We start from the raw sequence: 13,906 nt of genomic DNA, 5'->3' as shown, positions 1-13,906 counted from the left end.
ACACAAACCCAACATAACGTAGTGAGAATAGACCCACATTATTCAGCCGATTTTGCTTCAGCTTTTATTTTTCTCCTAGTGATATTTTGAAATGCAGAAATTAGACATATATGGTTACATCATCTTAGTCTAAAGTTATTCTTAATCTGTTGATTTGGACGATAAGATTTCAGCTACAATTTTGCTGCTAAGTAGTTGGGATAGAAAGAATGACAGAAATGCAGTTGCAGCTTGCTATTCATTCTGCATTTTGGAAGGAATTGTTATCCCTTTGAAAAAAATTTGCTGTCATTAACATATCAGGCTTGTTTGCTGTAGCCAGTGGGGTCATAGTGAGTATGGCCAAAAGCAGAATTTGGTTTACTATGTTCATGGCAGTTTTTTGAAAACTCTTTGCTAAGACAATATGCATAGCTGTTCCTGGTCTTATCCATGAGAATGGCAGGAGAGTCTTCAGACAGTGTGTTGTTCCTGACTTCCTCTGAAATCCTTCTGCCTGAAATGTACAGCACTCTGTCTGTTGCGTTTGCAAAGCCTGGGCCGAAAAATACATCTTTTAGTGTTAATTTTTACTGCTTATTTAGTTTTATGCTTTGGCTGTATATTCTGTTGTTTTATTTTATTTTGTTTTATTAAGTGCCTTCTGATGAACAACAAGAAGCACATAATAAAAACCATTCGCAATATGGTGATGACTTCTTTATCTCAGTCCCAGAACTTAAAGTAGGCCCTAGTGTGCTGCTATACACAACCCTGCCTTGTTTCTAATACTTGTTACTGAAATGATCATCTGACTACCGGCTGGCAATTTTGGCTGAATTTGCATTGTGTTGCTACCAAAGGAGACACTCCCCTGGGAATCTCTTTTTGGTTCATTTGTAATTTCTTCTACGCTAGACACCACTGGATAGATCCTCGCTGGAGTAAATATCATAGTCAGATAAATGGATGAAAGAATGAAACAATTTGCATTTGGTAAGAATCTGCCTTTTATCCAATAACAGTAGATGTTGAAGGTCTTGCTTTTATTTTTCCTCATTCAGCACCTGTGTACTACATACAGTGTTTTATTACACAATCAAGGCTCATTTAGTCGTAGCCCACCCTTTGCTGCAGGATTATCCACTATAGTGTACTATGCAGTCAAATTTAAATGCTGGAGTGTTTTTGAGACTTCCATGGAAATAGCTGGTCTGATCTAAGAGGACCTGGTGTCTCCCTGCACTTTACACTGGTTGAGACAAAACCCCAGAAGTTCCTGTTCATCCCTACAGGCAATGTTGTGATGGTGTCTGGATGTTAGTGCATTCAACTGGGCTGGCCAAAGACCTGCTGGTCCATGTGATACTGCCTTCTGGGAAAGGAGTCATATTTTCATGATACACTGGGTGCAGTGAAGTGTTGAACATGACTTCAATGGGACAGTGTTTAGGAATCTTGAAGATTGCTTTGGCTTTTCTACCATTGACAGCACTGCATACAATGCCTTCCTTGACACTCCCAGGTGACGCATGCCTATTGCCAGTGCACAACTGCCCATGAAGAGTCCATTAACATTGATGGACACAATTTTTTAAGGAAGAGAACTGAAGATGCAGAAGACACTTTTCTGAAAACAGCTTCAGAAAATTAACTAAAACTCATTTTGCTTATGTAGCAACTACTGGCAGCCCTAGCCAACTCCTCTTCGTTGTGACATCAAAGCATCTTACAATACATAATGCAATTACAACTTCTTAACTCTTTTTCTCTTAATTTAATGTTAGCCCTAAATTAAATTAATCTTCTTGAACATTTTGGTATTTCCACGTCTGGATCAGTTTTGATTTTTATGTTTGCATCACTTATAATTACATAAACTAATTTGCTGCACTAAACAACAAAAAGAAGTGTGTATCAGAAACTTCATATCATCAGTAAATACCTTTAACAATAACAGATTTTTTCATAATACCATAAGTCTATTTCAGAATTAGTGGCTCAGATCTGAGTAAGGACTTCTTTTCTGCTGTGAACAAAAAAAGCATTTGAGCTTAATGATTTCTACGAGTGTACATTTGTTCATACATTTGCAGAACTATATCCACTAGTAAGGATAGTGCTAATTCTACATCTTAAAAATGTTGGGCATATCTGTACTGTGCAGCCCAGAAGTTTTGAGCTTGGTGTACTTGCATTGATCCCAGAAGTGACATTACACCAAACAGGAAGAATTGAGAAGGATGGGAGCTTGATAAAATGCAGCAAAGTGCATTAACATGTTAATAACAGAACTAATGGGGCTAAACTTCCTGCACACTGAAGACTAAATCAGCAGTGACTCTGACACCTCTAAAGGTTTGAGCACACCTGTGTTGGAGCAGGTTTAAAAACAGGCATCTCCACAATTCATTCTACAGCTATTAACTGGAGATAATGTAGACAACTTTTAAAATTCTGTAAGTACTCAATTATCTTTAAACCCGTGCATTTGAAGAAGGAAAAAAAGATTTATTCCAACTGTAATTTAAAAGACTTATAGGTGATACTTATCACTTCCACCCCAACTCCCAATTTTGTGGCTTTGTGGATCTCTGAAAAATAATCCTAAACTTAACCCTAACTATAACCTTAATTTGCATGGAACCTTGCAGATGAGGCTTACGTCCTCCAGCCGAATGGGTGTCCCAGATGAGAAAGGTGTTGAAGGAGCAATGTTGGTGCAGTGCTGTACTCCACTTGGCATGCTTTTTGAAGCCCAAACATCTCTGCAGCTGTTGGCCTTGTATGAATCTGAACACTAACCTTAGCCGTAACCCGAATTTACATGTGATCTTGGAGTTGAGACTAATGTCATCTGGCCGAATGGGCATCCTAGATGAGAAAGGTGTTGAAGGACCAATGTTGGAGCACTGATGTGCTCCTGCGGGTGTGATTTTCGAAGGCCGAGTATCCTTTCAGCTGTAGACCTTGTATCAATCAGAACTCTAACAGTAACCCTAATTTACATGTAATTTTGGGGCTGAGACTGATGTCCTGCAGGCAAAAGGGTGTCCAAGATGAGAAAGGTGTTGAAGGACAAATCGTGGTGCAGTGCCATGCTCCTATTTGTATGCTTTTCATAGCCCAATTATCTCTGCAGTTGTAGGTCTTGTATCAATCTGAATATTAACACTAACCATAACCCTTATTTACATATAATCTTGGATCTAAGGCTGATGTCTCTTAGGCGAATGGGTGCCCCAGATGAGAAAGCTGTTGAAGGACCCATGTTGGTGCAGGGCCGTGCTTCCTTTGGCATGCCTTTCAAAGTCTAAATATCACTGCAGATATAGGCTTTATTGCTGTCTGAACAGTAACCCTAACCCGAAGCCTAATTTACATGTAATCTCGGAGCTGAGATTGATGTTGTCAAGCAGAATGGGTGTCCCAGATGAGAAAGGTGCTGAAGGAGTAATGTTTGTGCAGTGCCATGCACCCCTTTGCATGCCTTTCGCAACCTAAATACAGCTGCAGATGTAGGGTTTGTATCACGCTGAAACCTAACCCTAACCCTAACCCTAATTTACACATACTCTCTGAGCTGAGGCTGACATCCTCCAGGAGAATGGGTGTTGCAGATGAGAAAGTTTTTGAAGGAACAAAGTCAACAGATATACAGGCACTCTTGAAAGTCTCTTGATAATGGTCAAGAGTGAAGCATTTACTTGTCTCAGCTAACTGTACCGGGAGCTTTCTTACTTCAATGGAGCAATTCAACACTGTTTTGCATTGAGCAGAGAGCTGTCTGGAGATAACTAATGGGAGATCATGCACAGGACTGTGCCAGAAAAGGCATCTGACTGAGAAGTGCACAGCAGATGCCTGGATCCCCCAGGGAACTGGGATAAAAAGTCAGCCTCAGAGAGTAGATAGAGAAGAAATACATTGCTCAGTCCTGCTCAGCACAGAGGTTTCAGATGTAGCTAGCATTTCCAATTAGATGAATATTGGGTGAGAAAAAAACCCACCCACAATTTAATATTTTTTTTATTTTATTTTTAGTCAAGCTGATGAAATTTCTTAGCAAATCTATGACCAAGACTTTGAGACTAACTGCTTGTGTTATAGATTCACAAGGACACATTCTTGTTTGCAGCATTTTTGAGCTCATAGAGTAATGAAGATAGCCTCTGAGCTTCTGCACATCTGCTTTGTTTGGTGTTTCGGGTTATGTTTCTCTGAGTGTTGGATAAAGCTGGTAACATTCAGGCAGCTACATTTCCCTCTTTTTCACCAGTTGACTAATAGTCTCTTTTGCAGGTATTGCACACTGGAATCAGTAATTTGAAAGTCTCCTGAGCAGGTGCAAACTAGACAAAAACGAAAGTGCAGCCATCCAAAAATAAAAAGTAGTCTTTATTCAAATAAATCTGGTCTCCTCCAATTGTACTTAAGCTAGATAATCCTTTAGATTTTTTTACTGGTTGTGTATCCCCTTGGATAAACTGCTTCTTCATACATTTTTAATAGAAATAATACTTTATTTATTTTCAATAAGATGATAGCAGCTAAAAACCTGTTATTCTTTTGGATTAATTAATTTAAATATGTTTAAAGTGAAAGTCCAGTCTGTTTACTTTTGCTGAATATTAAATTGAAGTGTAAAATGGAGACTACAGGTTTATTATGCAGAGAAAAAAAAAAGATGGAGCCTGGAAAGATTTCAGGAGAGATTGGAATTGAAGGTAATCTAACATATATGCTCCACAAACCACGTAATCTTTACTAGGAATTTGTAATACATACAAAGGCTGTGAAAAGTGTAAGGAATGGTTTCAGAAATGTATTTAAAACTTACATTGTGTCACTAATCATTGCCAAAATTAAACCATGTAATGGAATTTTTGCTTTCTGGAATGGGGTATGTTTTCATCTATTATTGGCCCATGAAATACTTTCTTTTCTTAGTGCCTCGTATATTGCATTTCTTCTTAGATCTCTGTAAGGATTACGTAGTATAATATTAGCCTATATATAATCTTATACAAAGTGAAAGCCCAAAGTGGTACCAACTGAAGAGAGGTGTTTCAGCATCAAAAGCTGCAGTAGTTGGCGATGATTTACCTACCTTACAAATATTCTCATGTGCACAAATGTGTCTTTCTGGGTGTTTAAAATATGTTCTCTTGCTTCAAGCAAAACTTACATATTTTGAACTTCAAAGAAAATGTTGTGGTGCTATATTCTATTTGATCTTATCTAGCCCAGGTAAAGTGAAGCAATTAACGGTGTCTGATTCAAGAAACCTTCAATGTTATCTTAAGATTAATCTCTGCCTGCTTCTGGGCCATGTGGAGATCTGGCTATAGCTCCACTGTCACGTACACAGCTGTAGAAGAGCCTCTCTGAAGGCACTATGTTTTATCCATTCTCTAACAAGTTCTATATTACTTCATATATTTCTTAAAATTATCTGGCTTGGATTTAAAAGTAAGTTTTTTAGTCCTGTGTGCTCCTATAAAAATTCTTGTTCAGGTTCTTGATATTGTAATGCTTAACTTTGTAATATCCAGACTAAGATTAATTTATAACCAATTTATACTCATTTGCTCTTCTCTCATCACTGCCTTTAGCATAAGCAGTTGTTTTCCCTGCCTAATATTTACATCCCTGAAATGCTTACAAAGAATGAGAGCAAAGACAGATGGCCATCACTTAACCTGTAATTTGTATTTATTATAAAAATTAATCAGTCTTTTGGACTTCAAGATGATGTGATTGAGCAGGATTTGGTATCCGGCTAAAATTCCTTTATCAGAAAAGTTGATAGAAGATTTTGAGTTAGCAAATAAATCAACAATCCTAGCAGTAAATATTTGCTAATAATTGTTATTACTGAGCTGAACCAAAACAATTCTACCAAGAGAAAAAAAGTGAGACACACAGCTGGTGTCTGTAGTACTCTACAGCCTCTTGTAAGGAAAACCAAATGAGCATCAGAGGCTGCTGATAAAGAGTTACCACTCTGGGGAGTTCTTTTTTTTTCTGGGTCATTGAGGAAGTCCTGTAAGTGTATGCCTGTGTTGCCGTGTTGGTTTGGATTCTGAAGTAAAAACCTCCTGGTTTCCTTGTTATGGATGCTTTGGGTCTCCAGGCAGAGTGGTTGTGGGCAGATGAATTGTAATCCTTGGAGATGAGAGAAAAAAGGGAGGTATAGGCATGAGACACTGATGGGGAAATCATCTGTGGGGTCTTTCAGTCCACAGCACCAGACCAGAGCCAGTCCAAAGCAAAACCTCTCTGCTGCTTCTGTAGCGTGGATGTCAGGACCTGAAGAGAACACATACTGCTCCACTTCTGTCTTTAACAGGTGTCAATAACTTATCCACTGCTCTAATTTCACATATGTTTAATCAGATTTTCATTTTCAGTATTTAACCTTGCATTCTGCCTGGTTTCTTGGCTGCTACTTTTAGCTCTTAAACATCCACCCTGGCTTACAAACATCAGCATTTCCATGAATGAGGTTAAATGCATTAAGCTGCTCTGCACAGAGGCAGCCCAGCTTCAGCACGAGCACAGCCTGGCTCTCAAAGGTCATGTTGGCCCCACGCTGGCTCTCTGCAGAGCTCTCCTGGTGTTTGCCTGGTATTCAATTCAGCATGGTATTCCACTGCATCTTCTGGACATATGTGGAGGTTTTTCAAGTTTACAGGGTTTATTGCCTTTATTTTATTTTGTGTGGAATCAAGTACAATTTTCTAAATATGGAAAGAACATTTTGCACATATTTACAAGGCTTCATTAAACCAAGCAAATAAGAAGTAATAAGTCCTTGCAGTTCCCTGTCTACAGCTATTTTCCAGAAAGCTGGCCCTAGTATTTTTCCTGGTCCTCAGCAACCTGGAAAGCCCAAGGTTTAATGTGTGTTGATTGTCCTTAAAACTTTTATAGACATATAGGTTATACAATTTTATATTTAAAAAAATAGCAGAGAAGAGATTCAGAGCAGCCCTGCAGAGAAGGACTTGGGGGTGTCGGTTGATGAGAAAATGAACATGAGCTGGCTTCAGTGTGCGCTCATAGCCCAGAAAGCCAACTGTATCCTGGGCTGCATCAAAAGGAGCGTGACCAGCAGGTCGAAGGAGGTGATCCTGCCCCTCTACTCTGCTCTCGTGAGACCTCACTTGGAGTATTGTGTGCAGTTCTGGTGTCCTCAACATAAAAAGGACATGGAACTGTTGGAACAAGTCCAGAGGAGGGCCACGAGCATGATCAGGGGACTGGAGCACCTCCTGTATGAAGATAGGCTGAGAAAGTTGGGGCTGTTCAGCCCGGAGAAGAGAAGGCTGCGTGGAGACCTCATAGCAGCCTTCCAGTATCTGAAGGGGGCCTGTAAGGATGCTGGGGAGGGACTCTTCATCAGGGACTGTAGTTACAGGACAAGGGGTAACGGGTTCAAACTTAAACAGGGGAAGTTTAGATTGGATCTAAGGAAGAAATTCTTTACTGTGAGGGTGGTGAGGCACTGGAATGGGTTGCCCAGGGAGGTTGTGAATGCTCCATCCTTGGCAGTGTTCAAGGCCAGGTTGGATGAGGCCTTGGGTGCCATGGTTTAGTGTGGGGTGTCCCTGCCCATGGCAGGGGGGTTGGAACTAGATGATCTTAAGGTCCTTTCCAACCCTGTCTATGATTTTATGATTCTATATCATAGGTGTGTTGATTCATTCATTAAATTACTTCTGCTTTATGTCACCCTTGTTTCAGAGACATTGCAAAATGATTTTAACTTCTACTCATAAAATGTTCAGAGGGGAGACAGCTCACCACAGTGTTATCATCTTCCCTCCCATCCAGTGTCATCAGAGGGACATGGAATCCCTCTGTGTGCCCATTACAAGTATCTGCCTGAGCAAGATCAAAAAGCTCCAGTGTGTTGGGAGTTTAATATACATTTCTACTCTTGTAATGACCTGGGAATTGTTTGATTGTGAGAGATTAATCTCACCGTGACCTTTGAAATTTGTAATATTTCACTTCTGAAAGAAGCTTTGTACCTACAAATTGTACACTGTTGCTGAATGAAAAATGTCCTTCCTTAATTATCCTTCCCCATTTTTGTTCTCATTTCACTCAGCTTTAGTCTTATATGCAATTTTCTGTGTGCACAAAGATGCACATAGTTCTACCATTTAAGATACTGTAGTAATAGCTGTACTGTAGATATATTTTTGGGTAGCTCCACAGTAAAGAATTCAGTGCACGACTTCCTGAGGTAGCATACTATAGATTATGAATAGTTACTGTTCAGACAGCACTGTTCATTCTAGGCACTGTGTCAGTTATGAATATTGGAGGGAGAACTATAATGATTATGAAACTTGAAACTCTGTCTAAATGCTTGCATGAGGACTGAACTCAGATTTTACATTTGAATGGCTCCCTTTGCAATCCTTTCTTTCTTTCTTTTCCTTTTTTTTTTTTTTTGAATACTATTACCTTTTTTTCTCAAAATCCACCTAATACATGCTATTTTGGCAGCACAAGGTGAAAAAATTGAAAGAGGTGGTGTGAGGAAGCTAAGCTGCAGAGAAAGCTTCGTTCTATGGCAAGCGGACACTAGAACACTTCTATGCAGTCAAAAATTGCATGACTGAGCAGGGACAGTGGAGAGAGAAACATGCAAAAAAATCAAAAAAATGCAAAAAAAAGTCAAAAAAAATCAAAATCAAAAAAGTAAAAAAAATGCAGTCAAATTGCATGACTGAGCAGGGACAGTGGAGGGAGAAACATGGTCTGAGAAGTATAGGCTGTATCTGATAGGTTAGAAATCAAAACTCCGAAAAGATACTTAGGATTTTTTTATTTGCCTTTATTTTTTCTTTTATTAGATGATGCAGGAATCTAATTTAAAATAATATTCATGAGGCCTTATGCATGACAGTCTATGTAGTGTCTCAGGCACTCTGGAAGTATACCCTGCCATCATCTTTATCTATGTGACCAGCAGTAGATCTGCTTGGAATGGCTGGATTCACCAAAGCGCTTGCCTAAGAGGGGAGAACAGAAAAATAGTTTAGTAAAGCACTTCAAGGGCCAAGTCTGCCGTTTTTGTTATTAATAAGCAATGTGTGGTCTATATGAGAAGCCTTTATCAAGATTGTAATTATAAACTAAGATATAAGTACATTGGTATTTCTTCTAATATGTTGCCTATAAACTACTATTATAGATAAGATGTAATCTGGAAAAAAGCCTGTCAAGCTAGAAGGACTTGCAAGTCCTCTCTAAGGACTATGATAGGCATGTAAACTTGAGGAACACCTGTGGAGGGGAAAGGAACTCAGGAAAGAGCTGGGGATTTGAGAAGTGTTAATCATCTCAGGTAAACTTGGTGCCATTCCTCAGGTTGGCTTCTTGTTAAATGAAAGAAAATGAAAGGAGGTAGAAGAGAAAACCAAGTGAGAGAAAAACAAGTTCTGTTTTCTTCAAACCTCCAAAAGGGACACAAGATTAGATTCACCCAGATGAAGCATCCAGAGGATGGCGAAGACCACTCTACCACTTGCCAAGGAAGTTGCAAGTCTGCAACACGGCAGCACTGCTGGGGCATGGCCCCCCACAAATGCAGCTATGCAATGTCTTAGGCTGTTTTTACGTGATAACCTTGTGAAACCTTGGGTTAGGATGCACAGGTGGCATGACTTCTTGACTGTTTCTGGAAGCATAAAAGAATATGTCATGTGATGTACTACCTATTTGCATGACTACGCTACACATTCAGCTTGGAAGAAAATACTGGAGGGGCATGCCAAGGGCCAGATGAGCCAGTGTCGCAGACAATAATCAACCTGTAGGCCAGACTTTCTTTGCCTTGTCTTATATACGTCTGTCAAATGCTTAGCACAGGTCAATTCAAGTCACACACGAGACTAAATGGTATCATCACACAAATTAAGAATATCTTCACTGTTTGTTTATATAATTTCAATTTTCTTAAATAAGTGGTAAAGAGGCCTTAGTGTTTAGGACTTCCCATTTGAACTAGCTGGAGTAGCTAAGCACACAAATAAGAAAAATTCCTCCCAATTTACTGCTTTTCTTCTGGCAGTAATGTTTGTTTAAAGATTAATCCAGAAAGGATTTGACTTCATTTTAGTGGTAAATAATTATCAGGTAGCAGTTAGTCTCTGTTTTTGTGGCACAGTACTCCTTCGTACAGAACCAAACGGTAAATGTCTCGCAGAGTTCCTCTCAGAGAGTCAAAAATTGAATGCTGAGTCAGAGTAAGCTCACAGAGCGGTAATGAGCAGAGCATCCTGTTTTGGAAGAGATCATTATTAAGCTGTCCCAGTAGAAAAAACCCCATGTGTTTTTCTGTGAAGTACTAGGTTGTTCAGTCACATAATGAGTGGGCATTAAACCAAGGGATGGATAACTTTTTCCTAAGTCTAACCATTTTCTAAAGATGTCAAGGAAGGTTAAAAAATACTAATATAATAAACATGTCAAATGCTAGTTTGTTGCACAATGGGAAGGGCAGATGCACTTTCCTATGAAGTGGGGACTGTCCTGCTGATTTTGGCTTCTTGTACATCCATGTGACCTTGGGAGTATGCCCTTTTCTGCATTTCTCTTTGATGTTCACTGGTAACACAGGCCATATGATTTTCCATTAATGCATTGACTGATCCTGTGGGAACTCCTTCAGAAGCTAGAAGCATTTGTCTGTTTTACTCTGGCAAAGCAAAAAAAAAGTGACAACAAGCTATATCTATAAGCAATTTATCAAACATTTTGTTTTCTGCATGCTAATTACAGTTGTTTGACAACAATGATCTGCCTAAGAAAGGGTGTGAATGAATGTGAATGATGGTTGAGAATGCCACTGGATTTTTAATGTTTTTTCCCACATTGAGAAAAGTGAGTACAGGCTAAATAGAATTTTAACCTAAATTTAGCCATAAAACTGCCTGTGAACTGTAGCCATGACTGAGATCTATTCAAGCATCTAAAACACAAACTTCTGAATCCAAAGTCCCCTGCAGGGGTAGCTTCTTTTACAGTCAGTGGAGAGAAGTAGGTCAGATTAACCATTTCTCAAACTTGCCAACACTAAATGCTCAGAGTGAGTTGAACCCTTTTTGGGGTGTCTCTTCCTTTCTCTTGATTTCAGAGACAGCACTGAGTGATGGGCTCAAATGGAGACATCTCCATCACATATATTGAATACTGGGTGAGATGAATTTAGTAATAGAACATTTTTTCTTTTGTTTTCTTGTCCACCTTTCTGTGTATTCAACTGTGTAGTGACTGCTTATATTACAGCAGCAGCCAAACTTCAAGGCAGGATACAGTGACAAATTTTGTCTTAAAAAAATTGCAGCTGAGGGGTAGATTGAAAAGATGGGAATTCTGCATGCACTTCAGGTTTCATATATTATTCTTTTGAGAATTAGACATTAATTATATTTATTAATAGTTCCTAGTGTCTTCTCTGTTAGTAGCTATGAGCTATCCCAACTATGCAAGTCATTCTGCTTTACTGAATAAAACCTCTCCCATACAACTCATTTTTGTGAAATTACAGTTCAGGTACAACTGGGGAGAAAAGTATTCAGCCCCTTTATTTTCCAGAGAAAATCTTTCACTATAAACAGTAAATAACCACATTGTTCAGCAGATAGTGTCTTCTCTGTTAAAGGAGTCTGACTCTGTTAAAGGAGTCTGACTGAGTGCTACCAGTGTTAGCTTCAAAAACATAAGAAAGTAGCATTGATGAGAAAATCTTTGGGTTGGCACCTTTGGTGCCACCTTTAAGTAATTTAATATCTGTCTCTGGACAGCTTCTTTTTTTTCCCCTTCATCTCCCACTTCATTCCTTCCTCCTTGTTTGCTCACCCATTTTCTCCCCTGTGCTGTTGTCTCAAAGTTTCCAGACATTTTTCTGCACAACTTCTTACTCTTGCAATTGCTGTTCTGTTCCTCACCGGCTAGGTCTCTGTTCCTCCACGTAGAAATTACTGAGAATAGAGTTTCCTTATACTCACACTTTTAATAAATATTTTTCCCATTTTCTGGTTCATTATGTTCATTCACTTCTGGCTTCTTAAGGCCTGGAGTTGTGTCAGGAGGGTGCACTCCCATCACCCAAAGGCTGGTTGGCACTGAGAGGGTTAGGAGTGATCTGACTGAAGCAGTAATTCGTACCTCATAGATCCTCACACTCATGGACTTGGGATGAAGGTCTTAACCCAGAGCCACTTTGACAGTCACTAAATTGCCCCAAGACACAGAAGTTTCCCTTTACTCCATCTTGGGTGAGAGGATAAGCAGGAGCACAGCATGGAGCAAGGCAGGACAGACTGACTCAGTTGTATCTGGCTCAAGTCTTCATCCTTCCTGTTATTAGCAAAGGAACAAATCTGACACAGATCTCTTGGCAACTTCTTTCCTTTACACTCGTCTACTGTGTGAGGTAATGTAACAAAAGGAAACCTCCAATGGGGAGGTAAGGACTACTTACCTATACACAGGACTTCACTGGGGCAGGTAACCCACATGGCTCCTTGTGCCTCTTGCACAGTTGTGCAATTGGATGATTATTCACATAAAATAAGTTTTGATTTTTCCTCTTGAATGATATGAGGCCTTGGCCTAGTCATAGAGCTCCTTTTCAAACTGGTAACCTGTCCCAATTGGGGTGAACAAGGGAACAATATAAGGCCCAACACAGTTTAATATCATCAGGAGTGGCTAGTGATACAAAACTGAGTAAGGAAGTGAACACTCTGGAAGGGCGAGTCACCCTTCAGGAAGACCTGGCTAGGCTGGAAAAGTGGGCTAACAAGAACCTTATGAAGTTCAACAATGATAAGTGCAAGGTTTTGCACCAGGGAAAAATAATCCAGGAATGCAGCACAGTCTGGGATCTACCCAGCTAGGAGGCAGCTCTGTGGAAAAGGACTGAGGGTGCTGGTGGACAGAAAGCTCAATATGAGTAAAAAGCACACAGCCGTGACAAAGAAAGCAAACAGGATACTAGGTTACATCAACGAGGGCATCACCAGCAGAGATGAAGAAGTCATTATCCCACTCTCTGAGGCCACACCTGGAACACTGTGTTCAGTTTTGGTCCCTGCTGTACAAAAGAGATGTAGTCAGGCTGTAGAAGGTCCAGAGAAGGGCCGCAAAGATGATCAAAGGACTGAGAAGCCATATTGAGGAAAGGCTGAGAGAGTTGGGTTTGTTTAGCATTTAGAAAAGAAAGCTCAGGGGAGACTTTATCACCACATTCAAGTATTTCGACTGGCTATAAAGATGGAGACTCCTTTTTTACAAGGAGTCACATGGAAAAGATGAGGCACAAGTTTCTCCTGGGAAGATTGTTATTGGACACAAGAAGAAAATTTTTTTCATTGAGGAAATTTTTTTCATTATGAGTACAACCAGCCATTGGAATAACCTCCTCAGGGAAGTGGTGAATTCCTCAACATAGGACACTTTTAAGACTCAACTCGACAGGGCGCTGGGACATCTTGTCTAGACCATGCTTTTGACAAGAAAAGATGGACCAGATAATCCTTGAGGTCCCCTTCCAACCTGGTATTCTATGGTTCATGTAGTGTTGTCATGTTCTACTTGTAACCAAACAGCCTCATTTTCTGATGATTGGTGGAACAGTAGAGCCTGAGGCAAACAATCAGCAAGAACCACTTAGCAGAATGTGACTTTGCAAACAGAGGCAAGTAAGGTCATGTCTGTTATATCACAGAAGTTGATCTCTGGACAATTTGTTTTGTGGTCCTTCTCAGTGGACTTGTTTGGTCTGATCTTAAGACTGATCTTAGTCCAAAGAAAATGCCAATACTGGGAGCACAAACTGTATAATTGCTGAGAGTAGGGTCTTGTTCATACCCTACTCCCAGTAGTATAATGTCACCAA

This window comes from Psittacula echo (assembly GCF_963264785.1).
Source record: "Psittacula echo genome assembly, chromosome: 3".
NCBI lineage: Eukaryota > Metazoa > Chordata > Aves > Psittaciformes > Psittacidae > Psittacula > Psittacula echo.
The sequence above is the reverse complement of the archived record's forward strand: the minus strand, read 5'-3'. Positions refer to the sequence as shown.